This window comes from Apodemus sylvaticus, chromosome 12 (genome assembly GCF_947179515.1).
Source record: "Apodemus sylvaticus chromosome 12, mApoSyl1.1, whole genome shotgun sequence".
NCBI lineage: Eukaryota > Metazoa > Chordata > Mammalia > Rodentia > Muridae > Apodemus > Apodemus sylvaticus.
Genome location: NC_067483.1, coordinates 72,676,975 through 72,687,404, shown reverse-complemented (window position 1 = coordinate 72,687,404; position 10,430 = coordinate 72,676,975).

Sequence of the window (10,430 nt, the reverse complement as noted above, 5' to 3'; positions counted from 1 at the left end):
ATGCTTGGCCCATGGGAAGTGGCACTATTAGGAGGTCTGCACTGTGGAGCTGGGCTTTGAAGGCTTCTCTGATGCTCAGGCACCATCCAGTTCAGAAAAGAGCCTCCTCCTGGCTGCCTGCAGAGAACAGAAAACAGTCTCCTGACAGTCATCTGATCAAGATGTAGAACTCTTGGCTCCTCCAGCAACAAGTCTCCCTGCATGAAACCATACTTCCCATCACGATGATAACGGACTGAACCGCTGAACCTCTAAACCAGCCCCCAATTAAACGTTTGCTTTTAGAAGAGTTGCCTTGGTCACCCGAGCGGTGGTGGCACACACCTGTAATCCCAGCACTCTGGGAGGCAGAGGCAGGCAGATTTCTGAGTTTGAGGCCAGCCTGGTCTACAGAGTGAGTTCAGGACAGCCAAGGCTACACAGAGAAACCCTGTCTCCAAAAACCCAAACCCAAAACCAAACAAAACAAAACCCTAAGATGCCCCCCCCCCCCATTGACTTTGGCCTCTTAAACACGCTGCCAATCATTCCTCCCCCCCTCCCTCCAGCCCAGCTCCAGTAAGCAGCCACTGGCCTGCTCACTGTTTTCATAGATTTGCCTATGTTGGACATTCACATAATTGGCCATCAACACAATCTTTTGTTAGGACAGTGCCATCTAAGGCAAAAGAAACTAACCCTTGGTATTTGCCCAAGAGTGAGCCTGATGGGTTTGTTCTGAAGAGGCTGTCCTCTATTAGTTCAACAGCAAATATGGCATGGCTAAGGAATAGGGAACTCTTGCTTAGTGGTCTTTTAAAGGAGTTTCACAATGGAAGAACTTGTTTCTCTGACTCAGAACAGTACACAAAGCCACAGACAGCTGTTCTCAACCCATGCTCACATATTCTCAATTTTAAAGAGAAGGGGGTATTGATTTCAAGCCTTTGCTGTCTACTTACCACAACTTGCACAGTCTCTCTCTCTCTCTCTCTCTCTCTCTCTCACACACACACACACACACACACACACACACACACACACACACACACAGTTTTGAGTCAGGGGCATGCCTGGGCTATGAAGGGGGGGATGAGAAACATGGTAGAAGATCAAAGCTTTGCAACTAGCTAAGCTTGCAAGAGATGATTACACCTCGAGTATAAGCTGTGATAAGATTGATGACCTAGTTTTCCTTAAAGGGCAGTTGATTCTGATCAGTCTGAGTACACAGTATATAAACAAAATGAGCACATGGTTCTAAGAGACCTCAAAGCACACTATGAACTTGGTCCCAGCTGGGCCAAAGGCTGGTTTCTAAAATGCAAGCCACTGCGGGAGGAAAACTCTGAGAGGCATTTCTCAGAAAAATCATCCCCCCATTTGCTTACTGACTTCCTTCTCTTCCTGTGTTTTCAAAAGTCATCCATGTTGCATGGTTGAATATTCCCTTCCTATTGTAGATATGCATGGGTATATTATACTTTGTTTACCCATCACTTACTAGCCACTGGACTATTTATACTTTTTGTCAATTATAAATAAAGTTGCTATGAACATTTGTATACTTTGAAAAATGGATCTATAGTTTTGTTATTGGTAGAAATCTGAGTAGATTGAATTGTCAGGTCATTATGTATTTCTGTTTTTTAACTTTTGGGGACCAGCCAGCCAATTTGGTTTCCCAAGTGGCTTTCTCATTCGATGTTTTTACAAGCAGTATGTGAGGAACTCAAGTCCTCCAGACCTTCAGCAGCAGGTGTTCCAGCTGTCAATCACAGCTAATCTTGGGCGGGCCAGGGAGCTTCCTGATTGTGCTTTGGCTTGCATTCCTGTAATGACTGATGGTGCTGGCACATTTTCATGTGTTTACTGGACATCTGTGTATCTTATCAGATAATGTGTCTATTTATTCAGAGTCTTTTTTATTCAGAGTACTTTGTCTATGTTTTCATTAATTTATTTATGCACTGAGCCTTTGTCTATTTTAAAACTTGGTTGTCTTTTGTTTTAGAAGAAGAGTTTTTCCACATTCTGGACACAAGTCCTTTGAGATGTTTTTACTTTTGTGTTTGTGTGTGTGTGTTCTTTGAGCACATACAGAAACTTTAAATTTTTATGAAGTTCATTGTATTCTCCTTGTCTCTGTCTGTCTCTCTGTCTCTCTGTCTTTGTCTCTCTCTCTCTCTTGAGACAGGGTGTCTGCATAGCCTTGGCTGTCCTGGAACTCCCTATGTAGACTACCTTGGCCTCCACCTCAGAGGTCTATGTGCCTCTTCTCCTGAGTCCTGGGATTAGCGTGCACTACCACTCCAGGCTCACTTTAGCTGCTTGTGGTTTTTTTTTTTGTTGTTGTTGTTTTGCTTTTTTTTTGTTTGTTTTTTGTTTCCTTTTTTTTATTCGATATAATTTTTTATTTACATTTCAAATGATTTCCCCTTTTCTAGCCCCCCACTCCCTGAAAGTCCCATAAGCCCCTTTCTCTTCCCCTGTCCTCCCACCCACCCCTTCCCACTTCCCCGTTCTGGTTTTGCCGAATACTGCTTCACTGAGTCTTTCCAGAACCAGGGGCCACTCCTCCTTTCTTCTTGTACCTCATTTGATGTGTGGATTATGTTTTGGGTATTCCAGTTTTCTAGGTTAATAACCACTTATTAGTGAGTGCATACCATGATTCACCTTTTGAGTCTGGGTTACCTCACTTAGTATGATGTTCTCTAGCTCCATTCATTTGCCTAAGAATTTCATGAATTCATTGTTTCTAATGGCTGAATAGTACTCCATTGTGTATATATACCACATTTTTTGCATCCACTCCTCTGTTGAGGGACACCTGGGTTCTTTCCAGCATCTGGCAATTATAAATAGGGCTGCTATGAACATAGTAGAGCATGTATCCTTATTACATGGTGGGGAATCCTCTGGGTATATACCCAGGAGTGGTATAGCAGGATCTTCCACATAAAGCCAGACACTCTGAAGCTAATAGAAAAGAAACTGGGGAAGACCCTTGAGGACATCGGTACAGGGAGAAAGTTCCTGAACAGAACACCAATAGCATATGCTCCAAGATCAAGAATTGACAAATGGGACCTCATAAAATTACAAAGTTTCTGTAAGGCAAAGGACACCATCAAGAAGACAAATCGGCAACCAACAAATTGGGAAAAGATCTTCACCAATCCTACATCAGATAGAGGGCTAATATCCAATATATATAAAGAACTCAAGAAGTTAGACTCCAGAAAACCAAACAACCCTATTAAAAAATGGGGGTACAGAGTTAAACAAAGAATTCTCACCTGAAGAACTTCGGATGGCGGAGAAGCATCTTAAAAAATGCTCAACTTCATTAGTCATTAGGGAAATGCAAATCAAAACAACCCTGAGATTTCACCTCACACCAGTCAGAATGGCTAAGATTAAAAATTCAGGAGACAGCAGGTGTTGGAGAGGGTGTGGAGAAAGAAGAACACTCCTCCACTGCTGGTGGGGTTGCAAATTGGTACAACCACTCTGGAAATCAGTCTGGCGGTTCCTCCGAAAATTGGGCTGCTTGTGTTTTAAGTATCTTATGTAAAACAGCATTGTCCAACCCAAGGTCAAGATTCATTCTTTTTTTTTTTTTAATTCAATATATTTTTTATCTACATTTCAAATGATTTCCCCTTTTCTAGCCCCCCACTCCCCGAAAGTCCCTGCTTTGTAACCGGCAACTCTTGCTTTTAGGACTAGAGACCATTTGGCTTAGGCTTTGTTTGTTATGAGGGAGGAGCCCAGCTGTGGTGTGAGGGAGGAGTCCTGCTATGGAGTGAGAGAGGAGTCCAGCTGTGGAGGGAGGAGCCCAGTTGTGGAGGGAGGAGCCCGGCTGTGGAGGGAGAAGCCCAGCTGTGGAGTGAGAGAAGAGCCCAGCTGTGGTGTGAGGGAGGAGCCCAGCTGTGGTGTGAGGGAGGAGTCCAACTGTGGAGTGAGGCAGGAGTCCAACTGTGGAGTGAGGGAGGAGTCCAACTGTGGAGTGAGGCAGGAGTCCAGCTGTGGAGTGAGGGAGGAGCCCAGCTGTGGTGTGAGGGAGGAGTCCAACTGTGGAGTGAGGGAGGAGCCCAGCTGTGATGTGAGGGAGGAGCCCAGCTGTGGAGTGAGGGAGGAGTCCAGCTGTGGTATGAGGGAGGAGCTCTGCTGTGGAGTGAGGGAGGAGTCCAGCTGTGGAGTGAGGGAGGAGTCCAGCTGTGGTATGAGGGAGGAGTCCAACTGTGGAGTGAGGGAGGAGTCCAGCTGTGGTATGAGGGAGGAGCCCAGCTGTGGTGTGAGGGAGGAGCCCAGCTGTGGAGTGAGGGAGGAGTCCAGCTGTGGTATGAGGGAGGAACTCAGCTGGGTTCTTTTTCACACGGATATTCAAGTGTTTTAGTACTATTTATTGAAAGAATATGTCAAGCATTTGACACCATCTCTCTCCTTTTCTCCTCATAAAACCCTAAGGATTTATGTTGTTTGCTTTTTTTGTTTGGTTGGTTTTTTTTTGGATTTGGTTTTTTCGAGACAGGGTTTCTTTGTGTAGCCCTGGCTGTTCTGGAACTCACTCTGTAGACCAGGCTGGCCTCGAACTCAGAAATCCGCCTGCCTCTGCCTCCCAGAGTGCTAGGATTGATTACAGGCGTGCGCCACCACCGCCCAGCGTTTGTTTGCTTTGTTTACTTATTCTATACATGTAACTACTGTTGCAGTCTTCAGGTACACCAGAAGAGGGCATCAGATCCCATTACAGATGGTTATAAGCCACCATGTGATTGCTGGGAATTGAACTCAGGACCTCTGGAAGAGCAGTCCATGCTCTTAACAGCTGAGCTATCTCTCCAGCCTGGATTTATGTTCTCATTTCCTGTCACAGATAAAGATACAAAATCATAGAAAGATCAAGGAGCCTGCCTGTGGCCACACAACTGATAAGTGGTTCTTAACTCGTATTAACACTTAACTCGTGGTCCTCTGACCCCAGACACTATTTTATTCTTTAAAAGGTTTTATAAATACTTTGTTCCCCTTTTTAAGAAGGATCAAAGCATTCACACTTTGGTCTTCCTTCTTGAGCTTCATGTGGTCTGTGAATTGTATCTTGGGTATTGTGAGCTTTTGGGCTAATATCCACTAATCAGTGAATGCATACCATGTGTGTTCTTTTGTGATTGGGTTACCTCACTCAGGATGGTATTTTCTAGTTCCATCCATTTTCCTGCAAATTTCAAGAAGTGCTTGCTGACAGGAGCCTGGTATAACTATCTCCTGAGAGGCTATGCCTGAGTTTGACAAATACAGAGGTAAATGCTTGCAGCCAACCATTGGACTGAGCACTGGGTCCCCAATGGAGGACTTTGAGAAAGGACTGAAGGAGCTGAAGGGGTTTGCTTCATAAGAACCCCATAAGAAGAACAACAATATCAACCAACCAGACCCCCTAGAGCTCCCGTGGACCAAACCACCAACCAACGAGTACACATGGAGGGACCCATGGCTCCAGCTGCATATGTAGCAGAGGATGGCCTTGTTGGACATCAATGGGAGGAGAGGCCCTTGGTCCTATGAAGGCTCGATGCCCCATGTAGGGGAATGCCAGGGCAGGGAGGTGGGAGTAGGTGGGTGGGTAGGGGAGCACCCTCATAGGAGCAGGGGGATGGGGGATGGGATAGGGAGGTTTTGGGGATGGGGACCAGGAAAGGGTATAACATTTGAAATGTAAATAAAGAAAATATCCAAATCTTTTTTTTTTAAAAAAAAAAAAGCTTTTATAAATGATAAAGCAACAGTGTAGAATGCCTTACTGAAGAGAATATGCTTTCTAGAAGGAAATGTTTAAAGAGAGAAAACTGATAGGCAAGCACTGAGAAAAAGAATCAACAGAGGCAGAGAAAGGTTGCATGTATCCTTATTGTTTCATAGAAACAGTGGCCTTTAGACAGTCTTATTTTATACACACCGTTTTTTAACTAGGATGACTGATTTCTTGACTTTTGTATATGTAATTCACACAAAATTCCCCATGATAGCACCAAGGACACAGAATTGAGGAAGAATACCAATATTTGGTCTTGGCAAGGAGCTGCGTCCGTTAGCATCGCGTTAGAAAATCATCAGAGATCAAAAGACTCTTTCCAAGAAGTGTGTACACCAATACATTCATTACACAAATTGTCATGTGCTGCATATTATCTGTGTTTTTCACATTGCTACTGTTTTGTTCTTTCCTCATTTCCCAAAAGTGGTGAAAAAAAAAAAAAAAAACTCAGTACAGACCGCCATTGTAACCATCTACTCTGAGAGTAGGAACTGCATATTCCTTTCCCGGTACATAGCTTGCTAATGTTTTTTAGGTGAATAATAAAGAATGAATCAGCAGTCATGGGAACACTCTGGGTAGAAGGTTAGCTTTAAAACAGTTGTGCAGGATTCTCCTAGAATCTCAGGGGACTATTTGAACAAAGGTACAAGAGGCAAATGGACTCTGGTGTAAATGTTCACATATAGCCCTTAAAGCAGCCTCTGAGATCAGCTCTAAACAGTTCCTCTTCTCTCTAGCAGAGGGGCAGCCTGGTCTCAGAAATTCCACCCAGTTGGGCAGTGGTGGCTCACGCCTTTAAGCACTTGGGAGGCAGAGGCAGGTGCACTTCTCAGTTTGAGGTCAACCTAGTCTACAGAGTGAGTTCCAGGACAGCCAGGGCTACACAGAGAAACCCTGTCAACCAGGAGAAGAAGAAGAAGAAGAAGAAGAAGAAGAAGAAGGAGGAGGAGGAGGAGGAGGAGGAGGAGGAGGAGGAGGAGGAGGGGGGGGGGAGGAGGAGGACGGGGAAGGGGAAGGGGAAGGGGAAGGGGAAGGGGAAGGGGAAGGGGAAGGGGAAGGGGAAGGAGAAGAAATAATAATTTAGTTCTACATTTGTCAACGGTGTGGAGCACAGTGTGTGAAAATGTGTAAGTAACTGACTCCATGAGATAAGCAGGCAGGGGACAGAGAAGTTGCCTGAGGATAGAAGAGGGAAAGAAGACTTTGACTTGAAGGCTTTTCTGGAGTAAGAACTGTGTGTGTCAATCCTGTGGCCTGAAAGGCACTTCTCCCCACTGCTGCAGGCTGTACCCCTGCATTTAGAACCTTGTTAGTGGGTGGCTGGCTGGCCACAGGGTCGTTATCTGATTTGGGTCCTACATCAATTCTTGAATAGAAAAACTGCATGAATACATCGACAGGACACTTGTTTTCCTTGTTTTGAAACAAAATTCTCCTGTATATTTAATATCTTGAACAGATTGGTATTTCCTCTGGGATAAATTGGTATCCTCTGCCTGGGTCACTTAGCATGAGTCATAGCCCTAAGAATTTCAGGACCCGGAAGGCCATATGTCATCTTTAAGTATTTAAAAATTAAAAAGGTAGCTAGCTATAATATCAGCAAACACACACAAAGCTTTTACTTGATCAAAAATTGGCAAAGTATCAGAGATGGATGAAATTTGATCAGTACAAATCGTAAAGATAAATTCCATTTCAAAATAAAACATTTTTTTTTTTAATTTTAAGAAATCTTTTGGGCTGGAGAGATGGGTGGCTCAGCGGTTAAGAGCAGCAGCTGCTCTTCCAGAGGTCCTGAGTTCAATTCCCAGCAACCACAGGGTGGCTTCAACCATCTATAATGAGATCTGATGATGCCCTCTTCTGGTGTACAGGTGTACATGCAGATAGAGCATTCATACACATAAAATAAATTTTAAAAAATCCTAACATATTCAAAACTCTCTATGGAAGATAAAGGTAAAAAATGTAACAGATTTAACACATGCTAATAAACTAAATTGCTTAATAATAATAATAATAAAAATAAAACTGAAAGTTGTTTACTTTTTGGAACTGCAATTTTGATTTTTTTTTTTTGTAATTTTGTAATTTTGATGCTTTTTGTAATTCGGTCTGGTGTGTCACGAGTTTTGTGAGTTCTGCCTAAACCTCCACGTTAAGAACAATGTCACACAATCAAATATCCCTCAACATTTGTGTGCTCTGTTGTGAAACACTGCACTGATCTGAGCGTACATCTGGAACCCTAAATGTCAGTGTGACAAGAAGACAGGAAGCAGAGGCTCAGCCCTGCTGCCAAGCACAACACTGCTCTGCAAGGATCCCCTGCATTCGAGGTATCTGAGAGGCAGGACCTGCCAGGGTAGCTTGCCTTTCACCGCTAGTCCCATGCCTAGGTAGTGCCCATATTGGAGGCGGGTGGATATGCCCATGTGGTAGGATGTCTGCAGTATTTGTGGTGCAGGCCTCAGTCTTCAGTGCCCTGGGATGGAGTTGCCTTTGGCCTCAAGACTCTAAGACAGAATCAGTTGTTGGGACCAGTTATTCAAAGCAGGATGCATCGTGTTAGTGGCTGTACCGTCCGGGAGTGGAGTGTGAGATCTCAAGTAACAGGTGAGTTCACGTGTCTATTAAAACATCTGTGGGTATGTGTCTGTGGTTTGCACGTCTCCTAAAGCACTGCCCCTAGCAGAGCCCTGTCCTGCCCTGCCTTTAGGGCTGAGACAAAGGAGACGGCTTTTTAAACCAAACGCTTATTTCAGCGAATACAGCAGATAGAGACGGGAGCGGAGGGTGGTTTATGCTTTTCACTCAGCTAACACCACCAAGCCTTGCCGGTCGTCTGGTCATGGTCGTCTGGAGTGTTAGTCTATTTGCTGGCTATTAAGTTTTGGAGCTGCAGATGATAGAATGAGATTTTCCCTTTGTTTATTCAGTCAATAAGTATTTGTCAAGCATCCTGTTCTCCAGATGTTATTTGTGAAGATCTCACATTGGAGAGGTAACAGATTGGAACGGGTATGATAATATCACGGGGAGTGTGCAGATGTGCTTAATAAAAAAAGTGCTAGGAGCAAGCAGGGCCAGAAAAAAGGGGAAAAAAGTGCTGCCGGCACACAGAGAAAAGAACCACTAATGTTAGTGTCATGTGGTGGTTTTTTGTTTGTTTGTTTTCCAAGACAGGGATTCTCTGTGTAACAGAGCCCTGGCTGTCCTGACGACAGAAAGTCACCTGTTTCTGACTCCTGAGTGCTGGGGTTACAGGTTTGCACCACCATGCCTGGCAGGTGGTGTTTTAGTTGGGGTTTTATTGCTGTGAGAAGACACCAGAACCAAGGTGACTGTTATAAAAGAAAACATTTAATTGGGGCTGGCTTACAGTTCAGAAATTTAGTTCATTATTATCATGCCAGGAAGCATGGCAGCACACAGGCAGATATGGTCCTGGAGCGGGAGCTGAGAGGTCTACATCTTGATCTAAAGACAGCAGAAGACTATATACCATACTGGGCAGAGGTTGAGCATAGACCTCTAAGCCTTCCCCCTAGAAGTAGTGACATACTTCCTCTAGCAAGGCCACACCCACTCCAACAAGGCCACACCTCCTAATAGTGCCATACCCTCTGGGCCAAGCCTTCGCACACGGATCTGTGGGCCCATACCTATTAAACCACCACAGGTGGCTGGAAAAGGCATTGGACTGGGAGAACAAGGACAGCTTCTATTAAATGCTAACTAAATGCGCCACCCCACCCCCTCCAGACCTGTCTACGTAGTCGTGCTCTCTCTCCACAGTTTGGAAACCATTGTGCTCACTTTACAGAGGAAATCAGCTGGGAATCAGAAAGACTAAAGTGCTACTTGCTCAAGGTTATCTAAGTGGCAAACGACAGACCTAGAGTTGCGATTCCCAGATCTTCCTGACTCCAGTGGATGGCTTTTGCACTGGGCTCCGACGTTTGACATGTAAGAACTCACTGGAGAACGGGGCAGGTAAGAGGCATCCCGGCAAAGGCAGCAGCACCTGATCTTAAAGGTCTTATACAAGTGAAGATAATATGTGGATTCTCCCCACAGCATTTCTACTCTCCTGCAAGGAAAAGTGACCTAGTAGGTGTTTCTGAAGTTCCTCTGTGATCTCCTTTCCCTTTTTTTTTTTTAGAAGCAGGGTACTGAATCCAAAGCCTTACTTAATGCTAGGCAAGCATTCTCTCACTGAGCTACACCTCAGACTCAGCGCTTTTTCTGAACCAATTTAATCTTAACATAGGTGTTCCAGATATCTCTGGTAACCAGTGTGCAAGGTGAGCAAATTTCTGTCCTGTCTGGAAGATCTATGACTTCATATGAATTCTGCTCTACAGCCTCAGTAGTGCTACAGACCGAAGCAAAGCTTTATGGAACACAAAAGTATTCATTCTCCTCACCATTCGCCACCTGTTGTCAGGCGTTGTCCCAGTCACACCTCCCAAGCCATTTTCCTTAGGAATTACGTAGAAATTGCTGCTTTTATGAATACACACAGTTATACTGCTACAGCCTGTTGCACGCTGATTGTTCCACTTATTTATTTATAGATCTGCGATGTACATACAACCACCAGCGGATTAACTTC